Here is a 17,807-nt window from a genome sequence, read left to right as displayed (position 1 = left end):
GACTGGTGTGGTGGCTCACGCCTGTAATCCCAGCACTTTGGGAGGCAGAGGTGGACAGAGAGGTCAGGAGTTAGAGGCCAGTCTGGCCAATATGGTGAAACCCCGTCTCTACTAAAAATACAAAAATTAGCCGGGCGTGGTGGTGCGCACCTGTAATCCCAGCTACATGGGATGCTGAGGCAGGAGAACTGCTTCAACGCGGGAGGCGGAGGTTGCAGTGAGCCAAGATCGTGCCACTGTACTCCAGCCTGGGCAACAGAGTGAGGCTCCCTCTTAGAAAAAAAAAAAAAAATGCTGACCCCTAATTGCACTAACTGTAGTATGATTTTTTTAAACAACCATTAAAGAAGCCAGTTTAAAAGATCAATGACTGACTGACAATAACATTTACTAATATGCCAGGCACTGTTGAAATTCCTTTAATATTAGCTCATTTACATCCTTACAACAATCCAATGAGGTGTTAATAATACTTGTTTTACAAAAAGTCCAACAGATAATTTACCCAACAAGGCCACACAGCTAGTAAGTAGTGGAGCTGGGATTCAAACCCAGGCAGTTCGGTTCCAGAGTCAAGTCCACTTAAGTAGTGCACAAAAGTACCAGAGATTAAGTAGTTTATTTATACTACTCTGCCATGTTACTTCTTGATCTCAAATTGCTAAAATCCATTTCTTTTCCAATACACTTCAATAATGCAAACCATGCTACCCTTCTCCCACTTCCTTATTAGTACTTCAGGCACTTTCATATCTACTGTCTTATTTAACATTCACAATGAAGGTTTTAAAATATTTACAACTTTATTATCGTTAATTGTCCTATCAGAGTGCCCATTTTTTTTAAAGTAGACAGGTTTGCCTAGATATGGTGCTTCTACTTACCAGTTCTAAGACTTTGGGGCAGATTTCTTAATCTGAGCCTCAGGTGTCCTCATCTGTAAAGCGAAGATAATACCTACTTCATAAGGTTGTTGTGAGCAATAAACACGATTAATCCGTAAATCATTTATTTAGCACAGTGCACAGCACACAGTCAATACGTGGTAGCTGTCAGTTTACCAGTGCGTTGCACAACAGAAACTCGTCTTTGCTGGATTCAGTTCTCTTGTCTTTGCTGGATTCAGTTCACTTACCACGCCATTAAAAAAAAACAAAAAAAATCCTAAGTGACACAGAAAACTGCCCATTCCTATCTCAAAAGTTTAAGAACAAGTTAAGACGTAGGAGAAACTGGATTCAATGAAAGCGCGTTCGCAATAGGCAGCTTAGGACCGGAAAGAAGGGCTTCAGCAAACTTAATCATTAACTCTAGGCAGGCAGGCGCGCGCGCGCGCACACACACACACACACACACACACATACACACACACCCGTTGAGGAAGGAGACCACGCCTCCTGTGTGGGCTCAGGTTGGAGCGTACAGCGTGGTAGAGAACTCCAGGGCTGCTGAATCTGACAGATGTGGATTCATCCACTTCTGTGCCACTTGTGCTGTCTTGGGCAAATTACTTAATGTCTCTGAGCCTAGGTTTCCTGGTCTTCAAAACGAGAACAGTAATAGTTCCTACCTGGTAAAGTTGTTCCGAGGCTTAAGTGCGATAACCCCTGTAAAGCGCTGGCGAACGCCAAGAGCTCAACACGCCGGCGGGGCCGTTTTAAATGCACGTGTATCCATATGCAAGGTCTCATTGATACATTCCGTTGTTTGGAGTTTAGACACTGGCTGTAAGACGTTTTTCTTTTCTCCTAAGCTGGACCCGTATTTGTTTACCTCCAACGTAGACTAAATGCCTGTGGGCTGATAGCTATAAGTGGACCCTCGGCCCCACAGCCTCTACCTTCACTTCACCTCCGAGTCTTTGCAAAAGCGCTACACGCACGCGCAATAAAAGCAAGAGGATTGCGACCGTAGAAGCAAAGGGAGAGCCGCGCACAACGATGATTCTGCGCATGTGCACGGCGGGAGGAGAGCGAGAGTTGGAGTTTGCGCATGCGCGAAAATGTCGGGAAAGCAAGAGAAGTGGGGGTTAAGAGGCGGTATTGACAGCTGTGGAGGCAGCCCGCGTTCCCGGCATGCCCCGGGGCGGCGGGGTTGGCTCTAACGAATTTGAATGAGGAGCCTCAGCGCTTTCGGCGCCATTTTCGAGTGATGCCTGATCTCATCAATCTAGCGGGAGAGACAGGATAACCTGTCCGAGAGTATAGCGCCACTGTGACTCCGCCGGAAAAATTACTTTAAAAATCACCAAAAATTACTTGGAGCAAAGGGCAGTCGGCGGAGCTTCGCCAAGGCTGGCGCAGTCGGTAAGAGCCTGAAGAAGTAGCAGAGCGGGACTTGGGAGGTGGCAGTGGTGGGACCCGGAGGCAGTGGGGGGTGCAGGGAGTGGGCGCAGGGTCTGCTCTCAATCGCGAAAAATCCGAGGAAGTGGGGTTAGGGGCAACTTGGGCGTCTGCGAGTGGGCGGCGGCGAGCGGAATGTGGCGGGAGCGCAGTGAGACGGGGCTGTGGGGGGAGGGGAGCTGCAGTTTGAGCGGGACCTGGACCGGCTGCGGCGGAGCAGCCGCCGCCCAGCGGATCTGTCAGCAAGACCCCCCGCCCGGGACCGGAGCCGGGGACGGCGCACGGCGTGGTCTCTGCAGGCGGCCGCTCCTTGACAGGAGGACTGGACGCGCGCCCCTCCCCCATTTCCGAACCGGGCCGCCTTTTCTCGCCTTTTTCCCGACCCGGTGATGGCCGTCATCTCGTGACAAGAAACTTAAGGTCGACAGAAAATTCAGGACCCGGAGTCATGGGTCCCTCCGGTGGGTCGTGGCAACAGTTCCCCCCGCCACCGCCCGGCACCCATCTATCTATATTGTCTTTTGACGCTAAATGGTGAGGTGCCCCAGGAAAGAGAGTTTCCCAAGCCCTGGCTGCCCTCCCCCGGCGCGCCGGGTCCCGGTGAGGTCTCTAGGTAGGTTGGACTGGCCGCGGCTCGCGCTTCCAAGATGGGGCAGGGGCAGGCATTTGAGGTTGTAGCGGGCTCTTAGGAAAGATGCTGGACTTTAGCTTCTTTCTGGGGATTTTTGTCATTTGCTCTCGCAGCGTTGTCCTTTCTCAAGGGGGAGGGGTGTTCACGGGTGAGATGAAAGATGGGGCTTCGAGCTAGCGATTTCCTTCTGGCTATTTCCTCCGAGTCGCACTTTTCTTAGAAGACTTTTTTCTTCTCCGGTGTTTGAAACATTTCGCAAAGAAAAAAGCAATCTGTGAAACTATTGATGTTTTCCTCCCCCAAAAGTCTTTACCCGGACAACTTAACGGTAATTTTGCGATCCCCACCTTTTCTTGACGCTGCGGAGGAGGGACGAGAGTTGTTATTTGTCTTTCCCTTCGGTGATTTTTTTCCCCCCTTAGCTGGTGGTTTCTATCAATTCCTACTCCACAGCTCTTGAGTAATGTGAGCCAGTGACGGCATTAACTTTAGGTAATACTTTTATGGCCTTTGTAAAAATCCCGCGTTAAGGATGTATTAGATCTTGAGTTCTTTTCCGCGCTGGAGGCACCACTACATTAACCCTTTGCCGGTGTATTGCGTGTCGGGCGCACGGCTCTGAGTTGCAAATACTCCGGAGATGCTTTTTGCAGCAGCTATTCTGTTCAGTTGTTCGCAAAGAGGAATAACGCTTCCTGGGAACCGCAGTGACACGCTTCTTTAGGACTGCCTGCCTACAGTTTTTCCCCCTGGAATTGATATAACGATTAATTTATTTTTTATATTCTATGAAGACTAGGGGACCCGCCCTCGCTTAGAATGTTTCCCGGAGGAGAATAGAAGAGTGCAGCGTGATGTTTTTCAAATTGTGTTTAACGGAGCTCCCTAAACTCTGGACTTGTTACCCCCTGATTGGCTGGAAGGAAGCGGGCCTTGGGGGGTTTGAATGTTGAACGCTAGTTTATAATTCTCGACTTTACGAAAAATTATACTTTTAGCCAGAGAACCACGGAAATAGCTACGAAACGTTAGGACGAGAGTTTAGAAAAAAAAGTTGGTTTTTAATAGTTTTTTTCTCTCAGAAAGGATTTTCGTGTAGTTCTCAAATGTATATTAAAAGTAAAACTGAAGAGGCTGTTTTCGCAAAATTATGTTTCTGCTGGTTGAAATTACAAGACATTTATATATTTGTCACTGTTCTTTATTGGTTAAAAACTGAGTGAAATATTTAGTTTTTTTCCTTTGATAGGACTTTTTCACCTTAAACTACATATATTTGTTGGATGCAGATTACCGGACAGTTGTTTCTTTTATTTTGATGCAAATAAACTTTAATTTTCTTAATGTTCACGAATGATCTTTTTAACATTTTCCATAAAAATTAAACATCTTGTTTAAAAAAACTTTTCGCATCTAGTGAAAATAGACATTTTGCTAATTCAGTAACTGCAGTGAACTAAAACTTTAATTTACAAGACATTCATGTTAATTTAGACAACAGGTAAGCACAGGTGCGTATATATTATTTCGTTCCTTTGATAAATTCATTATGAAGAAATATATTGTATACAACAGTGTCAGTGTGCTGTTTTTTATGTGGTGATTTTCAGTTGATTTTTGTTCGATGTTGCTTGAGATAGCCGTCAATATATTTCCATTTATTACCGAGCTTGTCATTCTATTTAATTGCATCTTGATAAAAGGCAGGTGTGGTTTTCAAAGAAAAGCGGTAACCTCACTGATAAACAGCTGTAGATACTTTAAGAAAGAATTGTTTTAATTTAATAGAAGTTTATATTCTTTTATGAATAGTAGTTAAAATTTTGAAGCTTATAGTGTGTATGTTCGCATTAAGTCAAATACGCATTGTTAAAAAATATTCAAATAAAAAATCTTATGGCTTTTATAAATCTCTGTAGGGCTGTAAATATAATTTATATTAGTAAGTGGAATGGCTGAGTTTATAATTCATACCATTTTGTACTGCCCTCATAACAAGAATTGTGATAACAGACCCCTTTTCATTACCTTTGTTCAGAGCTATTTATTTTGAGTCATCTTATGAAAATTTCATAAAAAGTGCTAATTATCTTCTCTATAAAATTTGATTTAATGAAATTGTAGGAGATCTCATTTCTATTTTAAACGTAATTATACCTAAAGTACCAGAACTCCTGGGTTTTGCTTTTTACTGATGGTTTTTGTTTTGAGTTTTGTATTTTCATTCAAATTATGTGAGTTTTGGGGAGAGTTGGGGGCAAGCTTTAAATTCCACCAGGCTGGTTAAGTATAACCATACATTTTTAGCACTTTGGTTTATGGGATTTTTTTGTTTGTTTAGGGGGTAATGGGTAAAGGATTGTTTGTTTAATAAGCCATTTTTAAAAGAAGCGAGTGATTCCTTTATTTAAAATACATCACTTCAAACTTGAGAATACACTAGCGCCTAAATAAAATCCACAGCATTCAAAATATTTTCACTTTTATGTGATGCTATATAAGAGGAAGATGTTGGTTTTAGATTTGTGGGCATATAGATATAAGGTACAACAGATGTGTATTTTTTAATGTTTATGTGCACTTATCCATATTTTTCTGTAGAAATTGACAGCTGTAATTTGTATTATAAGGACTAGTAAAGTCATTTATTACCATAGGAAAGCAACTGCGGGGTGTGGTGTTGCTATAATAGGTCACCTCTTTTTAAGGCTATGTTTACATATTGTGGGAGAAAGGGGACTAGAGAGGGTAAGGTATCAGTCTTCCTGGTAGCATTGATTTTCATTTGTTTACCTCCACACTATTTTTAAAAATTCAAATAAAAGTGCAGTTACAGACTTTAAAAAAAATGCTGTTAACCTTAGTTGTACATTTACAAAATGTAGCCTCGGGTGTTTGTATGTAACACTGCATATTTTTTCTAATCAGATTAATATCAGTTTTAATGTTTTGCATGAACTACAGCTAAGGATAAAAATTTTAAAGTAGCTTTCATAATCTGAATTCCTAGTTTCATCATGCTTTATGTAGTTTGTTTTTTTGTTTTGTGGAGACTTGTATGTATTTTTGTTTGTTTGTTTATTGGTAGGTAGTAACTAATTAGAATGTCACAGAATACTTAAAGCCAGAAATATGGGTCAGTTGATTTGGTTTACAAAATGAAAAAAATTCCTAGAGACTGTATTAGATAATTCTTATATATGACACATTAGTTTTCTTCAAAAGATTATAAATTTATAGTTTCGAAAAATTATTCTATAAAAATTTCTCTTATTTTAAAATATTACCTAAAATTGGCTCGTCTTTTTTTTCTTTTGTCTAATAAAGCTTAAAAAGTCACATATTAATTTCTTTTTAACCCCTTTTTAGAAGACAGATTTTTGGTCTGATTATAACTAGAAAAAACATTTTAGAAAAAATTATCATACATATAGTTTCGTGGGGGTTTTTGGTTTTGTTTTGTTTTTAATTCAGCAAACTTTGAAACATTGTATGCCAGGCAACTAATTTTGGCACATAATTAGAGCTCAAACTATGACTTGCTGAAATTTTGTAGCCCCAAATCTCATAACACCAAAGGAAATCAGTAGTAAAATACCACTTTATTTCAAATAAGCATTGAAAATGAGATTAAGCATTTAATTTTTAGAAGTGACAGTATTAAAACTTTAACGTGATTGTCTTAAGAGTAACAAGATGGATTTTTAGAATATCACATTACTATTATATGTTTATCTCGTTATTTGCAAGTACAAATGATTGTAGATCCTTCATATAAATATTACTTTCTGGTGGGGAACTGAATTTTTTTTATTTTTTTGACTTGGTTGGTTTTTTGTTTTTATTTTTTGGTCTGTATAAGAGATGCTCTAAAGGATCTTCCTTTTAGAAAGACAAGTTTTAAATATTGGAATTGATATTAAATATATATTTGAATATTAATATTTCTTATCAAATTATAAGAAGTTTACTATACCTTTGTTTAATCCTGCCTTATTTCAGTAAAGAAAATTTGTACTGGAATAACTCATAGTGGTTTCTAAGAATAAATAGGAAGCTCTATTTTGTAATAGATTTTAGATTTGAGTTTTACTATTTGAAGTGTTTTTAATATCGTCTTTTTTATCATACACATTGGTTTATTATTTTATTTATCTCCAAACCTCTTTTGCTTCTTATTGCTTAGTATTTTTCGTCTCCCTGCTATTTAAAAATTTAACATTTGGCATGTAGTACATTTTGTTTTCTACTGTTTTCCTTCTATGATTTTTAAACTTAAGATACCTTAATTTTCAGAGTGCTCAAATATAGAAAACTGTGTCTTTTGAGGAAGACTGTGTATAAATGATTGTAATTTTTTAAAATGTCATGGCATTTGGATTGGTGTTTGTAAGTTATGGATAATTGTGTGGGTTTTGTCATTAAACAATCAAATATTTCGAAACAGAGCAATAAAGGTTCTTCTAGTTTTTATTCTTTCATTTTCCTAAGCTATTCTTAAATATAAGTGGAAAATTTATTCAGAGCATTATGATTTACATGTAATACATGATACACCTTTGGTAATTTAATATTTTTATATAGTCGATTGCCACTGAATCATTATAATTCAGAAAGGTGAAACAAATGAAAAAAAAAAAACTTAACATATATTCAGCTACATCTCACTGCTACTTAGAAACATTAAAAAACCATTTGGTCTAGTAGTGGTCCATTTATTATTTGTAAATATGTTAACTTGTTAAAAAAAAAATAAGCTCCACATTTTGGTCTGTTAGGACTGTAATGTATTAAAATATTTGGAAATACTGATGTTTTTCACTTAGGCTTGGCAATAGATAAAGTTGAAAATAATGGTAAATTCTTAGCCAGGCATGGTGGCGGGCACCTGTAATCCCAGCTACTTGGGAGGCTGAGGCAGGAGAATCCCTTAAACCTGGAAGGCAGAGGTTGCAGTGAGTCTATATCGTGCCATTGCGCTCCAGCCTGGGCAACAAGAGCAAAACTTCGTCTCAAAAGAAAAAAAAAAAAAAGAAAGAAAAGAATGGTAAAATCTGTCATCCTTAAAACATTTGATAATTTGGAGAGAAAGTTAAATTTTGTCCCTGTCCCTTCAGTAACTTTTTAAACTGTGTGGAATTTATGAGTTTTACAAGTACAAACTACGGTTCTGATATTTTCCTTATGAACTCCTCTTGTACCAGTCCTCTTAACAGCTACCCGCATACACACTCACTCATACTACTTTGAACATGAATGCCCTAAAGAGAAATGAAAGCAGAAACATATTAATCTGATTTGTTTGAAGAGGCTTCGGATGATAAAGCATATCACAGGTGTTTCTAATCAAGTTATTTCTATTTTAAAAACATTTTCAAGTTAGAACTTCCCTGAACATTGGCAAGATTGGGGTCATTTTGAAGACCATACACCTGTGTTCAGGGATCAACTGTGGAACTGCAGGAGATGGAAATCTGTTGAGTGTCTTCATGCTATAATACATGACGTTTTTATTGCAGGTTTTGACCTGTAGCAGAGAACCAATTCTGGAGAACAGCCTCACTTCTTTGATTGAATACTCACATAATGCATTGGAACATGACATGAGATTAAGGTATACTAATGAATTTTAAAACCATATAATTTTATGCCTTCGCAATATTTATTAATTGGACTATGCAATTGGTAAAGCTGAAACTTTTATGTGAACTAAAATCAATAATTACTAATAAACAGAAATCATCATGTGAAGTGGCCATAGCTGAGTTGTCTAGCTTACTAAAACTCCAGATTTTTTTTATACATTTAATGTTCTTTTCATCATCCTAAGGTGTAACTCCAACTGAATTTATTCCAAAAATATGTATATATAGTAATTTTTATTTTCTTAAGGTTATTACAGTGTACTCAGTAAAATATGAACTTTTTATCTTATAAAATGGAGAGTTTAAATCAAATGGAATTTGGTGCTTAGCTGTTTGACAGGTGGTAGAGTAGTAGGTAGAGCCCACAAAATTAGGTAAAATTGATGAGAATATTTTAAGAAAATGTAAAGTATTCCAAGTACTGCCCTAACCAAAAGTGGCAATATGGTCGAAACTGAAAAAACCACTTTCTTAAGCAGAAATTACTAGTGTCTTACTCAAGATACGCTGAGTAAAATAAGTTGTTAATATCAAAAGTTGCAGACTCTAAAAATAAAATTGTAGAATCCCTAAACCTCCAGTGATTTTTATAGTTTTAGTTGAAAATTTCAGATAGTATTTAACTAATACAGCTTTTATTTTCTAAAATAGTAATCTAGTATAGTGAAAATGAACTTATTGAACAGTATTACTAAGTATTACTTGGTTAATTCTTTCATAGTAAAGTATTATATGTACATATGTATGTGTTTATGTAAAAACTACTTGCTAAAGTAAGGTTTACTAACATAGTACAATATTTATTTTGATTTTTTCACCTAAAATATTTATATACTTAGAGGCAATGTCAAAAGTTGTTTTCATGAGAAAATTATTATTTAGTCTTAAGAATGAAGTATATCATCATGATCATAGAACTGCTTTTAACTTCCAACAATGTAAAATTTTTAAAGGTGAATTCTGAGATGTGTTTAAGAGTGAATGTTGAAATACATATCAAAATACTAAAAACTGAAATTTGATATTTCTATATTGTTGGATATTAGGTAGATAATCCAGGAATTAATCGATTAACAGTTGAAGTTAAACAAAATGTAAAAATGTTTAGAAATCAGAGTTTAATATAAGGGTGAAGTTTAAATACTTTTATATTGGTGTCATATTGTAATGTGATTGAGATAATTATAAGGTGTAGAATGTCTTCATATGTTTTATTTTATTTTATTTTATTTTTTATGAAAAAGCAGCTTAGTTTGAATAGAATGAAAATAAATGCAATTTTTCCCTCCCTGACTTAACAAGTATTTTTCAGGTTAGAGAACATTAAGATGAAAAGTGAAAAATATGGTTACATGAGTGTCTGGGGAAAAAAATCCAGGTTCAGTTTATCACTTTCAGTGCGTATCTTTACAACAACCTTAATGAGTTAAATAGGAAAAGAGAGACAACATTTGAGTTTATATGGTAGATAAGATATAAATCCACAGAGTTGTTCCAAATTTAGAGAGTTTATGATTTGTGATCTTTGAAGATATCCAAACTTATTTTGAACACAAATATATAGCATCACATAATTGTTCTTCCTATAGTTATTTTACTAGGTTATAAACTTCTAATAATTTAGCTTAGTAAATAATTTCATATCTAGAAGAATCAATACAAATATTAACAGTTTACTTGTATTTGGTCAATTCTTACAGGGTGAGAAACTTTGACCTAATTAGGAGTATGTTATTTTAGGAGACCAATTAACAAAGGGTTTAACTGCTATGTATGATTGGCTCTCTTTTAACTACCCCTTGAAAGACATTTTGTAAAGATTTTGGCTGTTTTAAATTTGCAAACCTGATTATCTAAATTTAAGCCCTGATATGTAGTTAATTATGTCAGAATTTGGGGGAAGAGATTTATTGTGTTAATTTTTATCTTTTTTTCAGTGATTTGTATCGCCTTTGTTCAATATTTATGTTTTTGGCTAAATGCATAATCAGGGTTAAATAACATTCACTTTTGGGAAAAATTCTTAGCTGTCCCTAAAATACAGTTATACCATGGTTGTTCCTGTCTTACTGAAATAGTTTTTTTAGGATAGAAAGAATATTTGAATAAACTAGAATAGAGGAAACTTAACATATCTACATATGAAGGAACTTAAAATTATTTGTTATTTGTCAGATGTATAATACTAGTTTATATGGATATGTTACATTTTAGGCAGTTTGTCAGCTATGACAATTTTAATAGAGGTTTTATATATTGCTTAGAATTTGTTAAATAATAGATACAATTAACTTTTTAAATAAAAGTTTTAAAAGTATTTATTTGAAGCAGTTTTGTACATGTGTGTATTTTATATGTTTTTTCTTAAACTAGCAAATAACATCCTTAACCTATTTCAGTTGTTTTTCTTCAAATGAGATCTAATGTATCAGAATTATATTTTCTGATAAGCATTTTTCAAAGGGTAACAATTAATGTGAGGGTTTAAAATTCATATTAAATACATTTTGAGGTGAGATTTCTATTCACAGCACCACAAACCATACTTTTGATACTTCATTAGCATATTATTTGATTTAGTTTTACTTTCCAATTTTCATGGTTAGAATCTTGGAGGAGATATGTGAAGCATATTTCACATGTGGCTGCTGAGACTGATTAATCCTACTGGTTAATAGTTTATTAATCCATTACTGTTTCTAAGTGTCTAGATTTTTTAAAATCTTTCTTTAGGATTTGCTGTTAGTCTTTTTTATTTTATATCCTTCATGCCAAACAAATAAAGTATCTTGGTATCCTCTGATCTTCAGAATTATTTTTATTATTATTAACATTTTTTGTTCCTCATTGAGCTGCTAAGCAGAAAAATTTTTCAATTTTGATAAAAATAGAAGATTGGGGTTGGGTTTTGATTTTTTACAAAATATCTAAATTTAAAATATTGCTACTGTTTCTACTTTTATTTTAAAATGTCTCAAACTTAGCCTTCTTGATTAAGTATTATTATTTAAACTTACTAGCCAGTTCTAGCCTATGTGGGTTTTTCTTTTTAATAGTTTATAGATCTCCAAATTTTTCTGACTTTTTATATTTTCCTGAATCACAAATTGCTTAAGGTTCTAAAAGATGAGTTGCCTTTAGAGTTAAAGCTGTAAATCTATAAATAGCATCACATTACATTTAAAGGTAATTGAACAATGAATATTTCTGTTACTCATCAATTAATACTATGTACTTACCGAGTTTTTAACTTTGTATTGCATATTTAAAATAGGTAAATTGCATATGGAAGTTTTTCTAATGGGATTTATGCAAAAACATTATGGACTAAAATCTTACTTCTTTGCTAATAGTGTCTAAAGTCAAACATATGGTGGTAATTAGATATGGGGTTCTTGGGAGCCAGAGGCATTTTGTAAGTAAAATAAAGTGTCATTTCTTGATTGGAGTTTGACACTTTCTTATTTTCCAGGAGAATAGGTAGGGAAGTTACTCTCTTTATGAATTTACCCCAACATTGGTTAAAACTCTTCAGAGAATTTTGATAATTGAGCGGTTAAATCTAAACTTACAAGGGGAAGATTATTATATACGTCATTAATTTCCTTTTCCTTGCATACATTATAGGTTCCCTTCCTAATGAAAACACCAATTTTGTCTTTTTTCTCTCCCCACCCCACTTTTTAAAGAAAAAATTATTTTAAAAATAATTTTATCATATAGTGATATAAGCAGACCTTGAGAGGTAGATTGATCTCTGAACCATTTTTCCTCTGTGTGTCAGTTGTATAGTCTTTTCTCAGCTTGCTGTTTAAGAAGCAGCAGCAGCAGCAGCAACAGCAGTGAATAAACAAGATATCACCACAGCCCTTGTTCTTACCCCTTACAGCTGGGAGCAGAGGCTGGGAGATCGATGCTGCTTGTCAGCTGTTGTGCAGAATAACATCAGTATGCAATAATGGTAGCCAAAGGAGCCTGCACCCATCCGTTTTTACAAACCTAGGTGGGAAGAGCCCAACTGTCACTGTACCACATACACAGTATAGAGAATACATTCTTTAGCAGAAAGGTTGCAGCATAAAGAGAACAGTAGATGCTTGTAGTTCTTAGACTCTATTTTTTTTTACTATTTACTCTGTGGCTTTAGTTCATTTAATTTTTATTCAGTTAATTCCATCCATTAGAATGGAAAACCTGTCTTGTTTCTAGAGGTATAGGTGGTATGTTTCATGTTTTCACTTTTAAGCAGGTAGACTGAAAAAAATTATAATTAGTTGCTGATATCACAAGTTAGGTAATATATTGAGGATAGAAAAGAAAAGTTGGCCATGGCCACACAGGAGTGTTTCTTTCACTTTTGGACCATATTATCTTTGTTTTATAAAAGCCCAGTCTAACAAGGCCAAATTCTTGTTGATTTCACTATAATAGAAGAAAGAAAACAACATTCTATGTTAACTTAGTGTTGTAAATAACTAAAAGCAGGCAACAGATGAAAACTTATGTCTTTTTTCTTACTACTAAACTATTTTTCTATTTACCATTTCTCACTGAAATATCTTTTATCTGAACTTTTTATCTAGAAAGCTCAGATTATTCTAAATCTTTTGGAAATAGGACTTTGTAATTTCAAATACTGTAGAAGAATGTTTTTATTTTTATAATTTGAATTTGCACAGATTTTTATAACCTAAATATTCAATTTTTTTTCTTCCTTTTACATCTAATTTCAATAGGTGAGAGTTACAGAGAAGTGTGAATATTGGATTTCTATAAATGTTCTGAATTTATTCGTAGAATTCTTGGTGGGAAACTACTAAGGGGGTGGGTGTGTGTGGGGGTGTGTGTGTGTGTGTGTGTGTGTGTGTGTGTGTGTGTGTGTGTGTGTATGTGTGTATGTATAAAGCCAAATGTCCTGATTAAAGTTTGACATTTGCAATAGCTTTCTGTTTAAAAGGTAATCATAGTTGCTTTCTGGTCATCTTCATTAAAATCACTCCTGATCACTCTCACTCTTAATATTTTCCTGTGCCATTCACAGTAAATTCAGAACATTACTTCCCTGCTAATATTACTAAAAAGAGCTTTGTCATAGTATGTGTCTAGTTATCTGAAAAAATAAATGAGCCCACAACCTTTTCTGGCATTGTGAAGTCAAGCATATTCAGCCATAAACTGAGGTTACTTTTTCGTTGTTGTTGACTAATGCTAGAGGTTTTTAAAAAAATATGTTTATGTAATTTAGCAGATAACATATTAATTACTGTTACCTCCCCTAACTAAAACATGAGTTACATAATCCTCTGTGTTGAAAACACCTCATTTTTAATCATTACTTACTGCTTAATGCCTGCGAACCACCTGTATGAGACTAACCTAGAATCTAAAAAATAAAATAAAAACATTTTTCCAGACCTGGAATTTGCATTTTTTTACAAGCTCTAAGAGATTTTTCTTAGGAGCACCAACCACATTTGTGAGAAGCACTACCCAAAATGAACTTGGGGGAGGGATTGTTCATACCAACTAACCAGCTACTTTTCCTGCATGTTTTTTTCCCTCTTTGGTCATCTTGAATCTAAGCTTAATATTTAATTAGGAATCTTATCATTTCTAGATTAAGTTCTTGAATCTTAAATTCGGCTGATTAAAAAATAGATTAGGTCTTGGTATTTCCTCAGTCGTATAAGGAAAATCTCTGTTATCAGAGCTTTGTTTTCATGTAAGTGCCTTGGGCCAAATTTCAGTCTATTCTCTTTGTTTGGAACATTTAGTATACCTATGTTAAACCAATACTTGATGAAAACCAAAGGAATTGATCACTTACGAATTTTTAAATTTTCATATAGATAGTAGCTGTTTTTCTTAAATATGCTTCCAAATGTTGGAGGAAATATAAAATGAGGAACTTTTCATATGCTGCTTGTGGGAGCATTTAGCAGTATCTTTGTAAAATTGAAGATATAATAGGCTTTCACCCAACAATTTTATTACTAGATGCTCTAGATAAACTCAGACATGTAAAAAAAAAGTCTTGGTTATTTGTAATTGGAAAAAAAATGAAAGCAATGTAAATGTTAAGCAAGAAGAGAATGGCAAATTGTGACATCGTCATGTGATGAACTGTATAGCTACTAAAATGAGAGCTGTGTTTGTCATCATGAGTGAATATCCTACCTCAACAAACAAAAATAAGTTGCATAAAGGTTATATACGGAGTAACATGTGTATAAAATATGTATGATATTATACCATTTATCGATAGCTTGAAAGCAATGATAAAATTGGACATCATCTGTATGTGTAATCAATTTTCATAAAAAACAAAGCAAAGTAAGCATGGCATAGTTTTAGATTTCAGTACAGCTGGATTGGGAGTCCAGAGATAGGATGTGGAGGTTCATTTTGGTATTCCCTTGATTTTTCTATGAATTTTGAAGCAAATGATTTTGAAATTTTTAAAAACATGCTGTTCTTCTTCTGTGAAGATTAGTCTACATTAAAACATATACTTGCAGTTCTCCGTTAAGAAAATGGATGGGTTTGTCATATTCTTTCTATTCTTTATCCTATAGTAAGTGCTTAACTATTAGTTGATGTAACAACTACATCTTAGAATCATGACCCACAGAAACCAAACATGCTAACCAACTCAAATTACCAGCGTATCTTTAAATATATGTCATATGTTCCTTCCTTTGTGTACTTGGAATTGTGCAGTATATAATACATGGATTATAGATTATGCAATTGTATGTGTGTGAGAGACATGAATCAGTCTTGGGATGTGATCTTGAATTTATCTTAAAATATCTGCAAATATATGATGTCCTCCAGAAGCTCATTGGACTCCAAGTTAGAGTTTTAGCTTTGACTAAAATTTTTGAGTTAAACTTCAAGAGGGCAATAGTAATAGAATAGCAAATTATAAAAGCCAATGATAAGCAGGATGTAGTGGCATGCAGGCCTGTAATCCCAGCTACTTGGGAGGTTGAGGCAGGAGAATAGTTTAAACTCAAGAGTTTGAAGTTGCAGTGAGTTAGGACCACACCATTGCACTCCAGCCTGGTTGATAGAGTAAGACCCCATCTCTTAACAAAAAAAACTAACAAGAATGCTGCACTGGGCTGAAACATACAAATGCTGCTGGGTGTTTATAATTTGATTGTTCTGTGCTATATAAGGATCAGAATACAGTTGTGGCAACCTCAGTTGAAATGTTCTAACTTACATATAATGTGATGAAATTTTTAAAGTCTTCCCTCTTTTTCCTAGGTTTAATAATGATAGAATGAAGACCATAATAAAAGAGATCTCTACTTAGCTCAGCAATTCTTACCTTGTAAGTATTAATTCTGAGTCTCCCTATCATTGTCATAAAAGGTTACTGTTTGGTGTCATGTTCTGGTTTATTTCTGATTTTTTTTTTCCTGCTTATCCTAGTATGCTCACTTTCTAGCCTCTCCTAGCCCCTCTACACGTTGAGATTTAATGTTAATTAATAGTTTAGAGCAAGAATAATGCCATTGCCCTGGTAAGTTATTTAGGGAAGTATTTTATACCCGGGCCCTATAATCTCCAAGTCTGAGAATCACAATTTTGAGCCCTTTTCCTTCAAAGGAATTAACAGATAAGTAATTGTCTTTTTTAGTACTATTATTATTCAGGTTTATTGGTCTTAATGGTTTTATAAATTGAGAATATTCTCTCCACTTGAGAAATTATTTTGTAAAATTTGTTTTTAATTTCATTAGGTTACACTGAAGACTTTGTGAAGAGCTTAACATTTAGCTGTTAAAACTTGAGGAGGTGGGAGAAACATGAAAGCAGTCCCTTTTCCTTCCCTTTTGTTTTTTTTGTTTTTTTTAATTTATTCAGTACATATTTCTTGAGCATCTACCATGTTCCTAGTACTTTTCTAGGAGCTGAAGGTATAGCAGTGAACAAAACAGATAAACAAGTAAGTACATAAATTAGAAGATTTCTGACATGGATTCAAAGTCAGAGGTTTCGGGTTGGGGCCAGGACCCTGCATCTTTAGCAAGCTTTACCCGAGTAGGATGGCAGCTGATCTGTGGTCCATGCATCGTGTAAAGAACCCGCTCCAAAGAGCCAGGGAGCAGTGTCCAGCTGCAAGTCCCCCTTTCTTCTGTCAGGGAAGTTTGCAGAAGTGAATCAGTGGATAGCAACACCCAAGTGATACCTTCAGGGTAGACAGGAAGACAGTCTGTTTAGTTGAAGGTCAGGAGCAGTCACCTTAATTATTTAAGACATCATTTCTTGCCCTGGATTGCCCCATCACCTCCCAACTAAACCTCAGATATTTCCTGCAAATATCAAAATGAGGATTTGTTTTTCTCCTTTTTCCTTCCTTTTATATATACACATGCATACCTCTTTTTTAGAATAAGAAACATTTTTCTCCAATTCATTTAACTTTTGAGACACTTAGAAATTCTAAAATAATAATTTTAACAAGTTAACTGAAATTAATATTATGCCTCTGGAAAAACTCACAAGATCAAGGGCATATAAAATGCTCAGGATACTTGTTTCCATAGAAGTATTTGAGACCCTAAAATCAGTTACCAAAAAATGTCATTTCCATCCATTCCTTGAGCTAATTCTGCATCTCTGAAGAAAAACTCAAGGGCAAGACTTTCTGTTCTTAATGATGTTGAGGGCATGTCTCTGTTTAAATGAAACAAGTGCTTCAGATGCTTTTATTACATTATCTCACAGTGACTCAAATGTGTATGTGTTGGGGATGGCCTTATGATCATAGACAATCAGCCATTGAACTCAATAAGGTGAGAATTTTTAGGTGGGGGATCAATTAAATATTGAAAACTGTTAATAATAAGCCAGTTTGCAAAGTAGTAGCCAAATGCCACAGGTCACTTTCTTTTTCTAATTTTCTCCCGGTTACGTTTTTGTCTCTGGAAAATTAGAATGGAAACATTTGCAAATCCCTAAAGAATCCTATATAGGCCAGGCTTGAATTCCTTAATTAGTCCCTTGGAAGCCAGCTCAGCCCTTCTTCAACTTAACTCTTAAAAAAAGAAGTCTTTTTAATTCTTATTACACTCGGACTGGAGGGCAGTCCACTTTTCAAAAAGAAATAGGTATCATTTAATTTCTAACAGATACATAAGCACAGATAACATCACATTCTTCATTTCATCTCCT

General features: G+C 35.1%; 1 protein-coding gene and 1 long non-coding RNA gene across 10 annotated transcripts in view; one reads left to right on the top strand and one right to left on the bottom strand.

Annotated features, from left to right (window-relative positions):
* Positions 1 to 1,876, bottom strand: part of LOC141408991 (uncharacterized) — a 31,906-nt gene extending 30,030 nt beyond the window's left edge. The window contains exons 1-2 of the long non-coding RNA XR_012426972.1: positions 1,571 to 1,876; positions 885 to 937 (exon numbers count right to left, since the gene is read on the bottom strand). This is a non-coding gene — a long non-coding RNA (uncharacterized lncRNA). The remainder of the gene's footprint in view (positions 1 to 884; positions 938 to 1,570) is intronic.
* Positions 1 to 17,807, top strand: part of LOC123569763 (uncharacterized) — a 145,889-nt gene that overhangs the window by 42,330 nt on the left and 85,752 nt on the right. For 6 of the 9 annotated variants that reach the window (XR_010582391.2, XR_006693560.1, XR_010582393.1 and 3 more), the window contains exons 1-3: positions 2,138 to 2,306; positions 8,493 to 8,587; positions 15,894 to 15,960. The gene's annotated coding sequence lies outside the window, so the exon portion shown is untranslated. Of the gene's footprint in view, positions 1 to 2,137; positions 2,956 to 8,492; positions 8,588 to 15,893; positions 15,961 to 16,372; positions 16,578 to 17,807 lie in introns of those variants that run through there. The other 3 variants (XR_010582392.1, XM_074022060.1, XM_074022059.1) reach the window with 3 other exon arrangements.

Source organism: Macaca fascicularis, chromosome 17 (assembly GCF_037993035.2).
Source record: "Macaca fascicularis isolate 582-1 chromosome 17, T2T-MFA8v1.1".
Lineage (NCBI taxonomy): Eukaryota > Metazoa > Chordata > Mammalia > Primates > Cercopithecidae > Macaca > Macaca fascicularis.
The sequence above is the reverse complement of the archived record's forward strand: the minus strand, read 5'-3'. Positions and strand labels throughout refer to the sequence as shown.